The following is a 19670-nucleotide window of genomic DNA, read 5'->3' as shown; positions in this document are numbered from 1 at the left end:
CAACTGTAGAGAAATACTGTTACAGTATTGCTAAATGCAAAAATTCACATTTTCTATAGATTGAATTGAATAGGTAAAGTATTAATTAATCTTAAATATTTTAATCAAGACTGTTGCCCTAAATTAGGGCTTAAAGAACAGATTTCAACAGAAGTCATAAAAACCACTTTTATTTAGTTAAATCTAATAAAGTAATTTAAAAAACAATGTATTTGAGGAGGACAGTGTTGAGGCCATGGGAAGAATGCAAAGTAAGTTGTAATTCAAGCCCAAATTCCCATCACCTATTAACACCTTTATCACTTGGTGTTATTTTATGGAGCATCAGAATTTGGACCAGAAAGGATTTTTTTTTTTAAGGTCATAGATCCATTGCTCTAACTTTAAAAAAGTAAGTAAAGCCTACAGAAGTCAAATTCTTTTCGTTTTCCCACTCTTACAGACCTCAATCTGCAGTAATAAAAAATTATATGGTCTTTCTTTCCTTTCTTCTTTTCTCTCTTTGTCTCTCCTTCCTCCCCCAACCTGGGGATTGAACTCAGGGGTGTTCTACCATAGAGCTACATTCTTAGCCCTTTTTGAGACAGTGTGTTGCTAAATTGATGAGGTTGGCCTCCAACTGGCAATCCTCTTGCCTCTGCCTTCTGAGGCCACCATGCCCACCCAGCTCTCTCTTTCTTTTTTAAATCAATCTGTAATTTCTTCCTTTTTACTAGAGAGCACTGATTCTTGTCTAGGTGATATACCATTCTATTTTTTAAAGTATGATGTAGGTATATATTCACAATAAAGTATAATCAATTTATTTTCCTTGAAGTATTATGATGAATTTGCAATGATGCACACACTTTCCCAAATATCTCAGTCCTAATACTTCTTTCTGATTGAAATGAATTATTCTCTGACCCATGACTCTGTCAGTTCCAACCACCTGTGTGAAGAACACCCTTATATTCTTAGACTTCAACAATCTTGGGGTTCTTTTGAGAGATATAATCAAAACACACAAAACTTCAGTTTATTTCTTGCTGTTTATATTTATGTTTTCCTTTATTGGGTAAGCTAAACTATAAGGGTACAACAAAAGTCAAGCAAGAGATAACCAAAGTCAAGAGTATAAAGGCTATGTATATGTTGTCTGTGGGGTAAACTCATAGTTACACAACAGAACACATGCTATCACGGAGAAGTGCCAGATTGTATAAAAACACAGTGTGGTCATTCAACTCAATGGAGGTTGGGGCAGGAAGCACTCTCACAGAAAGTAACACATGAACTAAATTCTTTAGGGATAAGCAGGAGTTGGGCAAACAAAATGAAAAAGCATTGAGAAGGATAATGCAATCCAGAAACCTGCAATCCCTGACTCCCCAATACTATACCTATTAATATCTAACCCATCAATAAATTCTCTTTAATTTGTCTATATTTCTTCATTCCCATTCTGAGTACCCTGGGTTGGGCCACCACAATTTCTTGTCTGGATCACAGCAAGGGTCTATGTGCATTTTTGTTCACTCCTATAATCCATCTTCCTCCTCACAGTCAGTGTAAACTAAAGAGAGCAATAGTTCCTAATTTGATCAGCCATTTCTGCTGTGCCAATATTCACTTGCAAACAAGTAATTATGATATGCTTCAAAGTTGTAACATGAATAAGATGAAGGGGGTGAGGAGTTGGAATAGCAGAACTTTCTAGCTGTCTTCCCAACTCTGTTAAGCAAGATTAACTGAAAAGACAATGATGGATATAAGGAAATTATTTTTTGATCGTTGAAAATATTCTTCAAACTTACACACACAAAAAATCCAGTGAAGTGACAGGATTTTTATAATCATTTCCTCTTAAGTTAAAGAAATCTCACTGGTTAGTAAAAAGACCAGATGGATCAATCTGTGTGCACAATTTCAGAAGAGACTTGAACTAAGCTTTTTAAAACAAAAAATTTCAAGAATGCAAGGGAAAATGCCAAATGACTACTTTTAAATGATGATCTGCCTGCATAAAGAAGTTCAAATAAAAAAAAATCCAAAACCACAAGCCACACCAAAATAGCAGCTGTGTTTATGGTTTTCTTTGTTGAATAGTGCTAAGAAGTTTATGTTATAGAACTACTGGGGCAACTATTTCATACCCAGAAAGTCTCACCTGTTCCATAAGTAGGAGACATCTAGGATAGATTATTGATTTTATTCTTTATTCTACTATAGCATATTTGTCATCATAATACCTTTCATAGCACTATGAATATTAATTTAATAGTGAAAATGAATTGCAACCTCAATTTTCCACATAATAACCATGAGTACTTGATATTCTACCCTAACATTGTAAAGGTCTTAAATACTCAAGATGTACCCTTTTCATAAAGAGAATAAATATATCACAGCTATAAAACATTTGGAGATCATAAAAGGCAAGCACTGTTGGTCACTATGGAAATAATTATGTAAAAGACAGAGTATATTAAATTTCTTACTTGTCTAATGGTTATTTGCCTTCTTGTGCCAAGCCTTACATTGTACAAACCATTATCTCAGAGCTTGCATACAGAAGTACAGAAAAGGCAAATGGAGCTAACTTTTTTTTGAACCCAGGGCCGCATGCATGCTAGCCAAACTCTCTAACATTGAGCTACATCCCCTAACATTTTATTATTTAGTATGTACCATGCACTTAGTCAGGTAATACCCCTTTTAGGGATATTACCATTTTACTTATGAGGAAATTGAAGGTGAGTGAAATGAAATTATTTGCCACCAGAAAATAGACTCTGAATCCATGCCTGGATGATTTTAAAGCATCTACTATAACCATGATACTATCTGGAGTTTAGTTATGGCTGGGTAAATCAATGGTGGTAAATAAGAGAATGGGCCCTAAATTTCACTAGATTCAAATTTTAGCTTCCTTAGTTAATGGCAGTGTGGCACTGGGAGGTTTAGCTCATTTTACTGAAACTCATCTTCCACTTGTTAAATTGGGATAATAAGCATCTACTTCACTGGACCACTGAGGATTAGGTGAGGTAATATGAAAAACACATTTATCATATTGTGTTTTTCATCAGCACACAGTAAGCACTCAATAAATACTAAATATTATTAACAAACCTGAATATCAACATTATCTTTTAAAGCTATTATGAATTATTCAGAGCTAGTACCAGGTGGAGACAGGAAAAAGAGGCTGGGTTCTTTCACTAGGGGATGCTAGTGAAGGAGCTGCATAAAGCAATGTTGGTTTCAGATGTTAGTACTTGAAGGTAGCACTGGTCATGCAAGGTTTGCACACAGGCCTGGAATAGTAAATATAGAGTGGCTCAGACATGATGCTTTTACAGCTGCTTCCAGCTTCCCAGGTTCCTAAATAGTACAGGTAGCTACAGCTTGGTGTGAGGAATCTCTTCTCTCCTTTTGCATCCTACTCCCTCCATCTCTTTTTGAGAAGCACCTACTTATTCCAGGCTCTAGGCTAAGTATAGTATTAAAGGTAAAGAAGATATGTTCTTTTCTGTTGTTTAGAGACTCATGGTTTACTGGAAACAATTTTAACCATGTGGTAACTGTTACAAGATAGAATATGAATTATGGAAAAGCCTGAGTAGGTTAGGGGTAGCTTTAGAGCGTAAAGTTTCAGTACAACATTACAGATTACAGAATTTTACACGGCAGGAGTGGCTTGAATGTGGGAGTGCTAGATCTGGAGGGCAAGCGAGATGGCTGTCAGAGTTGAGTGTGCAGTCACAAACCATAAAGAAGAATGCAGCCTATTACTAGCAATATAAGCTATTTTTTTTTAACTACTTGAGTCTAAAGTTCATGGAAACAGGTGGGGTATGTGACAAGGAAGGAGGGGTGAAAAGCAGGTAGGGGCCAGATAATAAAACCATGTTGGAGAGTTTTAATTTTATGATGTACACTATTTAGTAGGTACCATACAAAAGAGTCAAAAGGAGTCTCCAAAGTATTTTTATTTTTTTGATACCAGGAATTGAACCCAGGGGCATTTAACCACTGGGCCACATCCCCAGCTGTTTTTTATTTTTAATTTTGAGAAAGGGTTTTGCTAAGTGGCTTAGGGCATCACTAAGTTGCTGAGGCTGGTTTTGACGTTGTGATCCTCCTGCCTCAGCCTCCTGAGCTACTGGGATTACAGGTGTGCACCACTACCGGAGCCAAAGTATTTTTTAAAAAAGCAAAAAGATTACATTCCCCCATGATTTAAAAATTTTCTCAGATTTCTTTAAAAATTGCTTTTCAGATATAGGTTATAAAAATTAATGTAGTATAATAACTATATGTTCTCAGTTCTCTAAATTTAGAGAAAACCCCCTAAAATTAAAATCTGAGTATGTAACATTTAAAATAAAAAGACTTAAATTAGACTATTGAAAAATTAATGCTTGGGCTGGGGATGTGGCTCAAGCGGTAGCGCGCTCGCCTGGCATGCGTGCGGCCCGGGTTCGATCCTCAGCACCACATACCAACAAAGATGTTGTGTCCGTCGAGAACTAAAAAAAAAATATATTAAAAATTCTCTCTCTCTCTCTCCCCTCTCTCACTCTCTCTTAAAAAAAAAAAACAAAGAAAAATTAATGCTGATAGAGAAGATGGAATTAACAAATTTAAATACATATTATTCTATTTATAAAAGATTTACTGAAAAGCAACAGAAGAGAATACATCATTATAAAATTAATTTTTGAAATACTAATCTAGATAACTGGGAGGTTTGAGGTCAAAGAATAAAAGATGTACTTACTAAAACATTAAAAATCAAGCATCCACTATATTGGTTCATAATTCCAGGACTAAATATTCATATACTAACAAATCACAACTATCCAGAACTCAAGAAATAAATTGGTTTTGCTTATCCTAATTTTCTATATTATCTAAATAATTGTTTCAATTAGTTCATTCTTATTTTCTTTGAAGTACACATAATTCACAATTTACTCTTTTATAAGTTACAGTCCTCATTATAAATAGCAATTACCATGCTCTTTTCAATATAACAAAACTCTTCATGATTATGAGACATGGGGTAGAGGAGTGTCCTTCTGGCCCTAAAACCAATGACCCCAGGGTGAATACGGTGCTTTAAAAAATGTTCCCAATTTCCTTTCTTTCTAGCAGTCAATGGTCACTTCTCAGTTGAGGCCAGTTTGCCTGAATACTTGCAGCATCTCCTTCCATTACTTATATCTGGTCATCATCAACACTTGAACACCTCTGCATAAGAGTTTATACATTAAAGACCAACAAGAGAAATAAATAGATGTGAGACTCTGCCATACCACCTAAGAGCACAAAATATGTGAAAAGATGCCTCGATAATGAGAGATGTTTGTTTCCTTTTTTATTCTGGTGTTACAAGGCTTGACCCTACATTTATCTCTTGGAAATGGTTGGGTATGCATCAGTAGTCTCAGAAGGGTGGACAGTACTACTCAGATGGAATAGACTCTTCAAAATAAAACAAACGGCAGACATGAAGAGTAGAAAATAGTCTCAGATAATCCACTGTCACTTGACTTTTATAATGGAAGGTTTCTTAATGCAATATGCAATCCAAGTATTTTATACATTGATGTGCACTCTCAGTTCAAGACCAACACCTTGACAGCTTGATTTTTAATCATTAAATTGACAGCTTTTCTCCATTTGTATTAGAAGTCTATTTCTAGACTTCATCATTTAAGGCAAAGGTGGTCAAAATATGACCTGCAGGTCAAATTCAGCTTACCACTTGCTTCTGTAAATAAAGTTTCACTGGGACACACACATACATACACACAGTCAACAAACTTTTTTCACACACTGCCAATGATGCTTTTGCATATCAATTAATCGGGTACTAAGTGCTGGGAGCTCCTTTAGATATCAAACTTTTCTGAAGTACTTCTAAATTTCTTCCTAATGTTATTACTCCTAAATTATCTTCTTCATTCCCTCAATTCTGTTTTTTCTATCTCATTACATACTTGACAGTTGTTAGAATTTTCCCTGGCTCTTTTTCACCCCTAATTCCTTTGACCATAATTCAAGCAAGACAGCTTAGATCATCATCTCTGCTATCACTGGATATGCTTCTGTCTGAAGATTATAAGGTCGTATAAATGTAGTCTAAGATAGCAGAAACTTTTCTCACTTCAGAAGTACATTTTAAAGTTATGTTTCTAAAACATCACTATTGTATCTGCACCATAAAGTCATTAAAAATAAAAAGGCTATTTTGAAGCCTATATCTGCGAGTTTAGGGGATATATCTAGCTGACTCAATTGGTAGCCTAATCAACTCAACGGGTCACAACTGGCTAAAACAATCAGCTTGTGTTTTCTAGATATCAATGTTTCACAAATACAGAAGTTGCTTAAATGTTTGTTTTTTTTTAAACAAATTTGTTTAAACAAATACTTGTTTCTGATTTTTTTTTCATATTTAGATAAATGTTGAGGAGATACTTTCTGCCCTCATTCTCAGATCAATAGGAAAAATTAATACTTGGTTTTATATCTCAGTTGTGTCTTTTTACTTGATAAAAAATAAAAATAAGCTTTAGTTAATTTTTAAATTGCCAAGTGAATCTTTAGAGCAGGAGAACAAAAACTTTCCTCTATATTTGCTACAGAAAGTATGTTATTAATACCTGGATTAATAATTCAATGGTCTGATTACTCTTACTTAAAATATTTCTAGAATAAGTTACTCCTTTTCTTAATGTTATTATAGCCTTTTATGGGGTATTTCTACTGTAGCCTACCACGTTCTTACCAAAATGTTCTTACCTTCACTTTTGACTTCCAACTACAACCTGAATTCATATATGTATAAAACAGGATAGGGGAGGTGTACACTAAAATTTTAAGAGCATAGAAGAGAAAGTAGAAAATTAAATTGTTGAAATTATCCCAGGGGAAAATGCAACAAAGGTCTGAAGAAAGAGGCAGTAATAGGAATAGCAAGACATAAATGGATGAAGATACCTTGCAAAGAAAAATAAAAAATAATGAGACCAATTGGATTTGGGAGATAAGAAGCATAATTTTAAACAAATTTCACTACTGTGGAGATACATGGGAAACAAATGTCCTTCAGTACAATTTTCTAAGCCCCTGTTAGGGCCTCTAAAATTCTTTTCCAAGAGTCACTGAGCTGTTGTTGGAGTAAGTCCAAAGGGACAGCTGTAATATACACTAGCTCTGGAAGGATGCATATTATCCGTTTCTTTCAAAGTGCTGTCCTTCACTGACCTTTACAAATCAACCATGAGGAAAACAGATTTAACTCATGCCTTCAATGAGACAGAAAGACCTTTACAACCCTACAGTAGAAAATCAAGTTCTCATGGCTAGTATGTAGAAAATTCAAATTCCTTTATTAAGAGTTGCAGTTTATTTTCACTGTTAAATTCATATTCACAGTGCTATGAAGGGTATTATGAAAACACACTCCAATAATTTACTGCATCATGTTAAGACAAAGGTTCCCTAATATGAGGCTCATAAATGGGTTTAGGGAGGATCTGTGCTAATGAATTTTTAAAAAAATAATGACAGATAATTAAGACCTCGGTGAGTAATGTCTGTAACAATGTAGACTTTTGATTATCAGTAAATGTAAACAAGGTGGCTTAAATGAAACCAGTGAGAACAGCAGAATAAAACGAGTAAAGAGCCATTAACAAATACTTGATTACAGGTTATTAGATAAATCATGAATTTAAAATTTTATATAGACACACACAAAAAAATACAAAATCTTTAATTATGTAATCACTATTTTTCTTAACTTGGTCTTTAAAAATTCAAATTTTAGTGTGTAATTGTAGAACCAAAATTTCTTGAAACTTAAGTTCCAATGGAGATTAAACATTAGTAAAGGTTAAAAAGGAATATGAGGAAAAACAAATGTAGTTCTACAATGTGGAAAATACAAGATATTTCATAATATTATATAATTTAAAACATACAATTTCATAGTTATAAAAGTTTTCTAGTAAATATTTATTTTCTCATTTTCCTGAGACAAGGCAGTTTATCATAGTTTCACATAAAACTAAGAACAGGCAGTCAGAAATAAATGGTAAATCAGGGAACTCTAGACACCCCATTTACATTTGCAGATCAAGATGACAGTATTTGGTAAATTATGATTTTAAAATACAGACTAGAAGAATGACTAATACTTCAAATGGAAAAATACATCAATATTCTGCCTTTGTTATTCTAATATAATATTTTGGCTCTAATTCTTTGATTCCTCTTTATAGCAAAAGCTAACCATTCCACAGAGTGTAGCCAGTGCTTCGGCTTTAACATCTTTAACACCACCCACAGCAAATGCATACCAAACAATCCTAAAAACACTTTGGAAACCCCTAGAATTAATAATATGAAATTAGTATTCAGTAGCAAATCGAACAATGTATACTAATCCAATGTATATTTGTCCTAAGCCAAAGTGGTCTAACTAGAGTTAGTGGTCTAACGAGAGTGTTTCTGCTTTAATACAGATCAGTGATACATCATCCTCAGTTGCACTGAGGAAGAACACGGTCATTTTCAAAGTCTTCCTCTGTTTCAAACTGTTCCCTTAGTCTCTCTTCATAAAAAATGGTTGCCTTATTTTTGTTACGTCATGGCATAAGGACATAGTTCAGTCTGTACTGTGACTCATATTCAAGTACCATTTCTTCTGATACACAAGTATCTACATGCATTAAAATTTGCCTGCATCCCACTGATTAACCTTATGATCTTGATAGTGAAGAAAAGACTCTCTGGCATACCAGTCTTATGCTGCCATCCTAGCAAAGGGAAACCTGGTCAGCTATAGGTTTCTCAGTAGAACCTGTGACTCTATCTACCTGTGACTCTATCTTCCTTGCATATTACAGTTTGTTTTGTAACCACAGAAGATTTTCAGTCTAGTCTGGTTCAATAGAGCTAGCTCCTTTGATTGGCGGCTCTAGTACACACAATATATTTACCTATTTGCATCCAGATATTTCACAGAAAATCTCTTTTGTTTTGGACTATTATTTCACTTTTGTTTACTAACTCAACATTTGAAACCACAGGATTTACCTGTAATATCTGTCAGAAGGCCAAAACACTCTGGGAGAAGAGAAGCAGGGACCAGTCACAAAACTCTATTGGTCTACTGTTTCCAATAGAGTTCCCTATTTCCTGAGGCCAAGTGTCACAGAATGGCAGCTATCAGTGTCTCTGTCTATGATTATATACTCCAAGGCACAGATAATGAGCAAAACAAAGATTTATATATCATTGCCCTAATTGGCTGTTGCAAGGACAATATTTTCAAAATGAAATGACAAGGTCTGAACTGTACTGCTGTGATCAAGGTGGTGATTCTGCCAATACTGACAGGTTAAGGAGGAGGTGTAAATGGACTCCATCAATTTGCTTTGCAACCACCTGCTGGTAAGTGAATCAAATAAAAAGATTAGCTTAAAATATGAAGTACTGGGCTGGGGATGTGGCTCAAGCGGTAGCGCGCTCGCCTGGCATGCGTGCGGCCCGGGTTCGATCCTCAGCACCACATACCAACAAAGATGTTGTGTCCGCCGAGAACTAAAAAATAAATATTAAAAATTCTCTCTCTCACTCTCTCTCCTCTCTCACTCTCTCTTTTAAAAAAAAAATATGAAGTACTTCTTGAACATGTATTACCAATACTGCACAGGGAGGAGTCATGCCAGTTTTCTGTTGTCATTTCAATTTTAGTAAATACTGCCTGAAAACAAACCTGTTTTCAGACACTATCTATTGAATTTGTATCAAAATACTAGGAACTTACTTTAGTTTCATTCATCCTAAGGCATAGTCCTTGATGTACCTGCATTACATAATTAAGCAACAGAGTATTCAGCATCCTAGGACACATTTTAGATTACGAAGTATTTAATATACAACCAGGATTAGATTCTAGCCTTGAAAAAACGTGGCTGTAAATGTACTGAGTATCTTTATTTGCCATATTGATATTTAGGTCCCCTACATTCTTGTCTAATTATTTATCTATCCTTGTTGTTATCTTTTGCCCCATTTCACAATCTCAGCTTATGTCCTTGAACTGATTTCCTTTCTTAAAGGCTATTATTGTAATCTCTTATTATCCTCTCCTCTTATACTATACCTACTACATTTATTGCCATTCTTACAAAAGATACAAAGCACAAAATATATAGTGCATTGAAACTTCATTTTACTTAAGCTGAGCACTTAATGTCTATTTTAGTTGGCCCAAACAAGTTTTTTTCCAGTTTTTACTTAATGACATAAACCCATTAGGAGCTCACATCAAGAATGTTCCATTTTCTTCAAATTATATTCCAATGAATACAAAATGTTGTATTATTTGCTCAGTGAATATGTCCTGTATCTACCCACAGATAAAAATACATTTCAAGAGGTATGTTATATCACTGGATAAAAGACATGAAATATACTGAAACTTTATTTAAAAAATAATTTTAAATGACAAAGATCAAATAATAACATCATATTCTGATTTAAATGCTTGCCATCTGCCCCCTTTTCTGTTAGTAACAGAAGAGCACAGTATTACTAATAATGAAAACCTCTATTGTCACTAATTACTGACCAACTTTAATACTGATTAAATCATTCTTCAGTATTTGATTTCTTATGAAAAAAAGCACTTCACTAAAGTAAAACTTGAGGTAATGGAGGATATAGCTGTTTGGCAAGCGAAGGAAGAAAGATCTCCCAAAGTGTCATTAGACAGAGGGCAGCATAATTTTAGCACAAGCATTACCCAGCCAAGATATGAAGAGGAGTTGTATGAATGATAGCAACAACAATATGGAGTCATGTTAAGAACAGATATTTTAAAAAATCAGACTTTTAAAGACAATGCACTATGGGTGAGGTACTTCCGAATCCCTTTAAACATGAGAGACATATTAGTAGATTTTCTTTACTTTGCCTTTTCAAACATTTACTGTTTACTCATGCTTGTTATAGTACAATGTACCAAATCTTATGGAAATTATAGATACTGTACCTTAAAAAAGAACACAGTGAGAATGAGGAACTGAAATGAGTGTAACTGAGTAAAAACAACAACTTAAGTGCTAAGTAAGTAGTATATTTCTGTTTTTATTTAACAATGTGTTATAGTCCAACAGTTGACAACCCAAAAGCATAGAGTCAAAAACTTACTCACATGAACTGCTTCCTTATAAAACTTATCAACATGTCTTTAGGCTATTTTTCCAATTGCTTCACATATTATGATCCATCAGCTAACTTTTGCTAAAATTGAAAAAGGCACAAAGGGAAATGTAAGGAACTTTGAAAATGGGAACTTCAAGAGCTAAAGTTCTAAGCTCTGGCTATAGAGAGGCTAACAAGATAACCCAAGAAAAGGCAGTGACTGCAAAGATTCAAGTGAAGAGATAAGGGAAAGTACCTATGTTGGAGAAAGACATTATAAGGGACATTAACAAAGCCTTTTGTGTATGTGTCCAATAACAGTAATTATGCAGATGAACATGTGATGTCAATATCCTGACATGGTGAAAATTCTGAGCGAAGAGTGACTTATTATGGTCCATAAAAAGCAAATTAAAACCTCTATTTCTTAAAATCTCATACTAATTTTGAGAGATGTAAGGGGGAAAATAAAGGCCCAGGGGGAAAAGGTATCTACATTGTCAATACTGGAAGTTGAGGGATTTGGGGATGTAGCTCAGCAGTGAAGTAGCTTGCCTGGCATGAGGCCCTGGGCTCAATCCCCAGCACCACCAAAACAAAACAAAACCAACCCCATCCAATATTGGAAGAAGATTTGCCTTTTGACACCAACCTATCAAAATGATAAAGTATTTTTAAAAAATGTAATTAGAGGTCCTAGTTTCATTGCATAATCTACCAAATTATAGTAATTAGCTTTTTTAAAAAAATGTACTTTTTCATCTCCTAGAATCAGTTAACTAAGATGTGCTTGGTTCCTTTGTTACAACTGGGTTTACAATACTAACATTCCTAACCATCACTAGAATACTCAATAATATCATTAGCTCCAACTAACAGTGCAGTCCTTATGACTATATTCTAGTATCCACAAAAGCAAAATTCTGAGAAGAGCATGAATCATTATCCCCAGGGTAAAAAAAAAATGTTTCTTTGGTCAGAATATGAAACTTATTACTGAGACCAGCAATTTAGCCTAGGAATTCCTTTTTTAAGTAAAAGGAACAGAATGTTTCTTTTCTTTTTTCACACATTCCAAAACTAGCAGAACTGTCCATCTGTCTGCTTTTACTACTCTCCATATCTGGTGTGTGGTGACAGGAAAACAACCTTTAGTCTAATCATTTCAGTACTGCTCTTTTGTTCTGTCCTGTCAGGATATCATTTTCTCAGGCCAACCTTCACCCTGATCTTTCCCTCCCTATTTGAGCATCTATTACAAAATCACTGTAATAATTGCATAGAGATCATTCTAAAAGTGGATATTTATTTCCATAACGTTAAGTGTTTAAAAAGTTCTCAAGACTCAGGGACTTGAGTACAGATCAGTGGTAGAACATGACTTACTAGTATGTGAGAAGTTCTGTGTTCAATCCTCAGCACCAAGTAAGAAACCAACCAACCAACCAACCAACCAACAAAAGTTCTTAGATTGATATTTATATTTCATCTTAAAGATATCTTCTTACTAAACTAAGGAAATATTGATGTTGTAAATGGTTTAATTATAGCTCCTACTTCAAATTTTCCCAATTAAAAAAGTTAAAAGAATCAACAATGTTAAAACCTCCTTTAATTATTTATTTTGTTGATACCTCTTACTCCGCTTGAGTACTCAAATGTGGACATTCTCCATGAAATCATCTTTCTCAGTTCTCAAGATTAGAACCTTTAGCATATCACTTCCACTCATTGTCATTCTTAAATTCATAATTTTTTCCTCCCACTCTATCACTATTAGACCTCACTTAACAAGCTCTGATATGGAAAAAATAACCTATAAAGTATTCAGTAAGCAAATTCTTTCTATAAGATACTGGTAACTTAGGTGGAGGGGTAGGTGACGGAAAAGAAAGGGTGAGGTACACTTTGAATGAATGAAAGGATTTCTGACAGGTAGTGAATGAGAAGGGCACCACATATTAAATGAGAAGTAAGAACTATGCCAAAAGCCTGAAAAGCAGACAATGTTCATTTTTCCCACTCCCCATTTTATTACCCACAGTGTCACTAGAATTGATGACCTAAAACACATACCTACTTATACCAATACTCAACTCAATCAGTATGGTCAATCTCTTAATATCTAGAATATGCCTCACATTCAGTCTCAGCAACCATTTTAATTATGTTCTATTTTTTCCCACTAAGCTCAAATTTTAATGGATTTTTTTGGGTGGGTCGGGGGTAAACAGAGTCCATGTTCTTTTTTTTAACCTCTATTTCTATTTGCTGCCATTTCAGTCATACTCATCCTTTAAATTCAGTTCTAATGCCTTCTCTAAGGTCCCTTCAGTCTCATTAAATTTGGCTTATCTTTCCAGATGAACTTCAGAGACACTTGGTTAAATTAAAAACAAAGATCAAAGCAAAGCTTGTAGTATTTTGACTGAGTACACTTTATACTAATTTAAAGAAAACTAACATCTTTGCTAGATATTTTCCTAGCCAAGTTAGCATATCCACTTATCTATTTTCAGTGTTCTTTCATAGCTATTTTAAAAAACTATACTTAGTTAACATCTAATGAACTGAACATACTTTGATTTTGACAACTTTTTATACCTATAAAAGCACCACAAAACACACATTCCATTTCTATTACCCTAGAACATTCCCTCCCTGGTGCCCTTCTCCAATTAATTTCTGTCACCCCCTCCCCAAATAAATTTTTGTTTCTATAATTACATATTAGTCTGCTGACTCTTTAATATAAATTGAGGCACATAATGTACACTCTTGTGTTTGGTTTCTTTTGCTTGGTATGTTGTTTTTGTTTACTTTCTTTTGTGATGCTGTGACTACATTCATGTTTTTAATCTGTCAGTTTTGTCAACAGTTCTTTTAATTTTTTTAGGTGCTGGGGTTGGAACTCAGGTGCTCACACATGGTAGGATATTCTACAGCCATATTACATCTCCATTCAGGTAATTACTTCTTTTTAATTGCTAAGTAGTATTCCAAAATATACAAGAACTTGTTTATTCAACGTCTAGTTGTCCAAGATATGGATGGTTTTCAGCTTTGGCTATTAACATTTTTACATTTAAAAGAAATTCTTTTAGGTGAATAAAATACTCTTGATAAATACTTAGGGAGACAAATACTGGGTTGTATGATGTTCAGAAACAAGTTAACATTCTTTAAAAGAACTGGTTATATCCTGAAAAAAATCTAATTGCAAGACACTAAGGCGTGTCTGGAAACTTGAATTTTGGATTTGGGGATGATTTCTTCCCCCACCCCACCCCCAATCTGGTAAGAGTTGCTCAATGATATATGACAAAAATGTGATTTATGCTAAATACCTGCTTTTGTTTAGGGAGTCTGGAATTTTGGGTTTGTGCCAGGGAGAGGGTGTGATCTGGCCTCAGAAAAATCCCTGGATACTGAATCTCTAATGAGCTTTTCTGCTTTACTTATGTAATATTTCACAGGTGGTTGTCAAATTATTTGCTAGGGGAATTAAGCATGAGTTCACTGGCAAAGGACCCTTGGAAACTTGCGTTTAGTTCCCCTGGATTTTGCTTCACTTACCTTTTGCCTTTGCTGACTGTGCTCTGTATCCTTTTGCTATAGTTATAGTAAGTCATAAAAACATATTTATGAGTCCTCTTAGGAAACCAGCAAACTTAGGACTATTCTCTAGTTTAAACTAAATGTTATGTTTAACTTTATGAAAATTAGTTCTCCAAAGGGCTTACTGTTTTGCAATCCAACCAGTAATGAGAGTTCCAGTTGCTCTGATCCTCATAAATATTTAGTGGTATCAGTTTTTTTCTTTTAAACTTTAGCTATTCTATTGGTATCTCACTATGTAATTAGAGTTCATTAGTGTTTTGTTGGATTTTTGGTGATGGAAACTGAATTGTAGGCACATACTTTACTCTTAGCTACCCTCTCAGCCCTCATTATGGTTATGATTTACATATTGATGACTAATAATTTTGAAATATTTTCAAGTGCTTATAGGTCTTTTGTACATCTTCTATGAAACATCTGAGTCTTCTCATAATTTCTTACTACCTAGTTCATTTAAAAAATGTTGATTTCAAAGGTTCTTTATACATTTTGGATATCAATTATTATAAGTACGAATAATTTCCCTCCATTCTAAGGCATTTCATTTCCTAATACAATCTTTTGATGAGCAAAATGTATTAATTTTGAGTAAATCCTACATATCAAAATTTCTTTTGTTTAGATATTTTGTGTCCTATCCAAGAAAATTTTCCTTTTTATTAGTTTAAAAAAGATTTCTTCACATAAGTTCTATTATGACTTAAATTTTTTTCTATATAACTGTTTTCTTTTATTAATTTGGTGACTGGGTTCTTTTTTAATATTTATTTTTTAGTTATAGGTGGGCATGATATCTTTATTTTATTTTATGTGGTGCTGAGGATTAAACCCAGTGCCTCAGGTATGCTGGGCAAGCGCTCTAACTCTGAGCCCCAGCCCCAGCCCTGGGTTCTTCTTTTGTACCTTGTAATTGATTATTCTTCATAAAAAGGAAAATTGTGCTTTATATATTAATGCTATAATATAAAGAAGCCATACAGAAAATGATTTTTTAACCTTAAATGTTGAAGATTCTGGTCTGGAAAAACTACCATAAACTAAATTAGACTGGCAAACTGGGAAGAAATATTTGTAACCCATGTGGCAAAGGGCTAATTTTTGTAATTTACAAATAGCTCAGACAAATCAGCAAGAGTAAAAAGGTTACAAATACACAATTTTCAGGAAAAAAGCTTAAGTAGACAATAAGCCTAGGAAAATAACAAAGTATGCAAATAAAAACAATGTCTGAGTCCCGTTTTCTCCCTATCTGATTGAAAAAAAAAAAATTTAAGCTTGATGAAAACCAGTCATTGAAAAGATAGCTCTTTCAGATCACTGGCGAGGATGTAAACTTTTGGAGAGACAATTTGACAATATGATTCAAAATTTAAATACACTTAGACTTAGCTGATCTTAGTTCTAGAAATAAAGCCTTATGGGTATATTTGTAAAAATTAATAAAAAATTAGGCTAAAGAATGTTCACTTCTGCAATATTCATGAAAACAAAAAGTAGAAACAACCAAAATATCCACCAACACAAGTAGATATAGGTAAAGTTGTGACTCTCATTACATAGTGAGATACCAATAGAATAGCTAAAGTTTAAAAGAAAAAAACAGATACCACTAAATATTTATGAGGATGTAGAGCAACTGGAACTCTCACTACTGGTTGGATTGCAAAACAATAAGCCCTTTGGAGAACTAATTTTCATAAAGTTAAACTTTTAGTTTAAACATTTAGTTTAAACTCAAGAATATTCCTAAGAGAAATGATTGCATAAATGAAAGCAAAGCATTCTGTAGAATAATATAGCTATTAAAAAGAATGTACTGACAGAAACACATCTCTAAGATACCGTTAGGAGATGGGGAAAAGCTGTACAACAGTGTGTTAAAAAAAAGTTTTAAAAAGACCTTTGGTTCTAAAATACCGGAATAAAGACTTTTGTGTCCTCAATTATTTCTAAACAAGGAGGATGAGAAAAAGAAAAACACCTTTTCTGATGAAGTCAAAAACCTATAATCCTTAAGCCATAATATATGGAGGCAGGATTAGACAGTGGATGAAAAAAAATCACTGAGCAGAGGTTAAGAATACTAAAATTTAAGTGCTTGTAGATAAGAAGAATGCAAATTGTCACAAAACTCCAAGAGTTAGGACTGGGAGATTCCTAGAATGATTAGAATTCCAGGTCTCTAGAGAGGTGGTAGCACAATGGAATTCCAGGTCTCTAATTCCAGTTGGTATAGTTAAAGACTTCCCAGCACTGCAGAAATTAGAATTTAATGTGCACAACTTCTGGAAACACTAAACCCAAGAGGCTTTGAACTTTAATAGGCACAGAAGTAGGCATAGGTAAAGTTGTGACTAAAACCAGAAGATTATGTGGAAATCCAGTGAGACCTGACCACCGCCCCGCCCCCCCCCCCCCTTTATTTTCTTCAGGCTAGCTCTAAAACATAAGGAGCCCACACTGGAGACCAGATTTTCTTCAGAAGGGGATCCCAAACTAACCAACCTAGAGAGAAGGATCATGACAGTTAGGGATTTCAGATGGCATAGTTCACCAATAGACAAGAACTCTGACCCCAAAGCAAGAGTTTTTAATCATCTATTACTGCCTTTCAAATATGAATGAAAACTAAGCATCTTAATGCATTTGAAGAAAATTTCCAATATTAAAGTCTGAGACTAAACAAAACACAAGTACTAGCTAAGAGAGAAAGATGAAAAAGAGGGAATGTCAAAGAAACTGTAATATTAAATACACTATAAGAAAAAATACTGCATTCTTAAGAAACCAACAAAAACAAACAGAATAAAATGTAAAAAAAAATGTAATCCCAGTTTGAAGGTAAAGACAAAGCAATTTTCCAGATGTCAGAATAAAAAGAAAGAGATGAGTAATAGGAGGGAAAGGTAAAAATCAGAAAAAAAGTCTAATATCTAATTAGTATTTATTAGATTTAGAAGTTCTAGAAAGAAGGATTAAAATAGAGTGGGGAAAATTCTTAAAAATTAAAAATAAAAGCTAGAAAACTTCCAGGAATTAAAGATCAAGTGTCCAGAAAGGACTTAACTCAGTACACAGCACAATAAATCTTAAAAAAGACGCACATCAAAGTACACTACCATAAAATTTTCAAACACCAGGCATGACGGGAGAAAAAAAAAATCACTTCTAGACAGAAAAAAAGAAATACAAAAATAAAAGATCAGGAACCAGAATGGCACTGAACCATTAAAAAGCAAAACTGGAAGCCTGAAGACACCAAGCAAACAATACTCTAAAAATTTTTAGTAAAAATGACTTTCAACTTAGAATTTTACAAAGTGTCGTATAATTAACAGAGTAGAAAATGACATATTAAGGTATGCAAAAATCTCAAAAATTTACTTTCCCAGTTATCTCATTGCAGAAAGCAACTACAGGAAATGCTCCTGTAAAATGAAGGTATAGGGCACAGGAATCAAAGCTTCCATACAGGAAGTAGGTATAAGGAAGTTTCAGGATGAGATCAAAGACATGTCTAAGGTAACAGCTATAAACGACCTAGAGAGGAATCATGAACACTCAGGTACCAGGAAGGATACCTCAGGAAAAAAAAAGCGAACTGGTTATCTCACAGGTGACAGTTACTGAGAAGATGAAGATGGATTAAAAGCCTATGGGAAGACATTCAAATTGCAATGATAACTAAGCAAAATTTTAAGATGAGGCAATTATTTAATTGTCAAGTTGTAACAAAAAATATAAGCCTATGCAGTATTTACTTCATAGCATATGGTCATAATAATGAAAACACAAAATCTAAGCTGGGTGAAACACATACCTGTAAACCCACTACTACTCTGGACAATCCAAAGTTCCAAGTCAGCCAGGGCAACTTGCCAGAGACTCTGTTTCAAAATGAAAATGAAAAAGGCTGGGGATGTAGCTCAATGGCATTAATACCCAGGTACAGCAGAAAACAAGCAAACAAAAAAAGAAAAACATAACAAAACCTCCTGCTAAATCTGATTTAACCAATCAATAAAGATTAAATATATCAGGATGATAAGACAAAGGAAGATATAGAAATGAGTTGAAACTGTGAAATAAGAAGCAATTAATGGATAATGTGGACCAACAGAGAGCAGCGCGTCCATTATTTTAAGGTGGTAACACCAGAAGTAGCTGCTAAAGTAGTTGAAAGTGTTTTTCCTGAAGAAAGGCAAGTTAGGGGGGAAGCGCAGTAATGAACTACTGTTTTAATTAAACTTTCGGTCCTGACTTAAAACTACTTGCCTATATTGTTCTTTATTTCAGTCTTACTTGAGATATAATTTAAAATTCAGTTTGATGAATTGTGATAAATGTATACAGTTGCACAAACCATCACAAAAATCAAGTTTATTTTATGTTTTGGTACCAGGGATTGAACCCAGGGATGCTTAACAACCGAACAACATCCCCAGCCCTTGCTATTTTTTATTTTGAGACAGGTGCCTAAGTTGCTTAGGCCCTCGCTAAGTTGCAGAGGCTGGCCTCAGACTTGGACCACTGAATTACAGATGTGCACCACTGGTGCCCAGTCACATTTTGAATGATTTTTTTCAGGCTTGTTGTGGAGACAGCATCAGGATCTTCTTAAAAATTTCTTCATGTGGATAGCCAATTATTCTAGCACTACTTTTTGAAAAGGCTATTCTTTCTGCCATTTTATTACTTTGCCACCTTTGTTAAAAATTACTAAATACCTTAGATTACTTATGTGTTTTTTATTAGCAAATAAAGTAACAAGTATACAAAGCAAAATGTTCAGTAAGAAAATTATTATGCCATATTTCATTAATATTATAGGGTATGTC

At 34.1% G+C, this 19670-nt stretch overlaps 1 protein-coding gene across 2 annotated transcripts in view; it reads right to left on the bottom strand.

The window, feature by feature from the left end:
* Nucleotides 1-19670, bottom strand: part of PIK3CA (phosphatidylinositol-4,5-bisphosphate 3-kinase catalytic subunit alpha) — a 74150-nt gene that overhangs the window by 27364 nt on the left and 27116 nt on the right. The gene's annotated exons all lie outside the window — the stretch shown is intronic.

Source organism: Spermophilus citellus (genome assembly GCF_964194105.1).
Source record: "Spermophilus citellus genome assembly, chromosome: 7".
NCBI classification, from domain to species: domain Eukaryota; kingdom Metazoa; phylum Chordata; class Mammalia; order Rodentia; family Sciuridae; genus Spermophilus; species Spermophilus citellus.
This window is presented reverse-complemented; position numbering and strand designations above follow the sequence as displayed.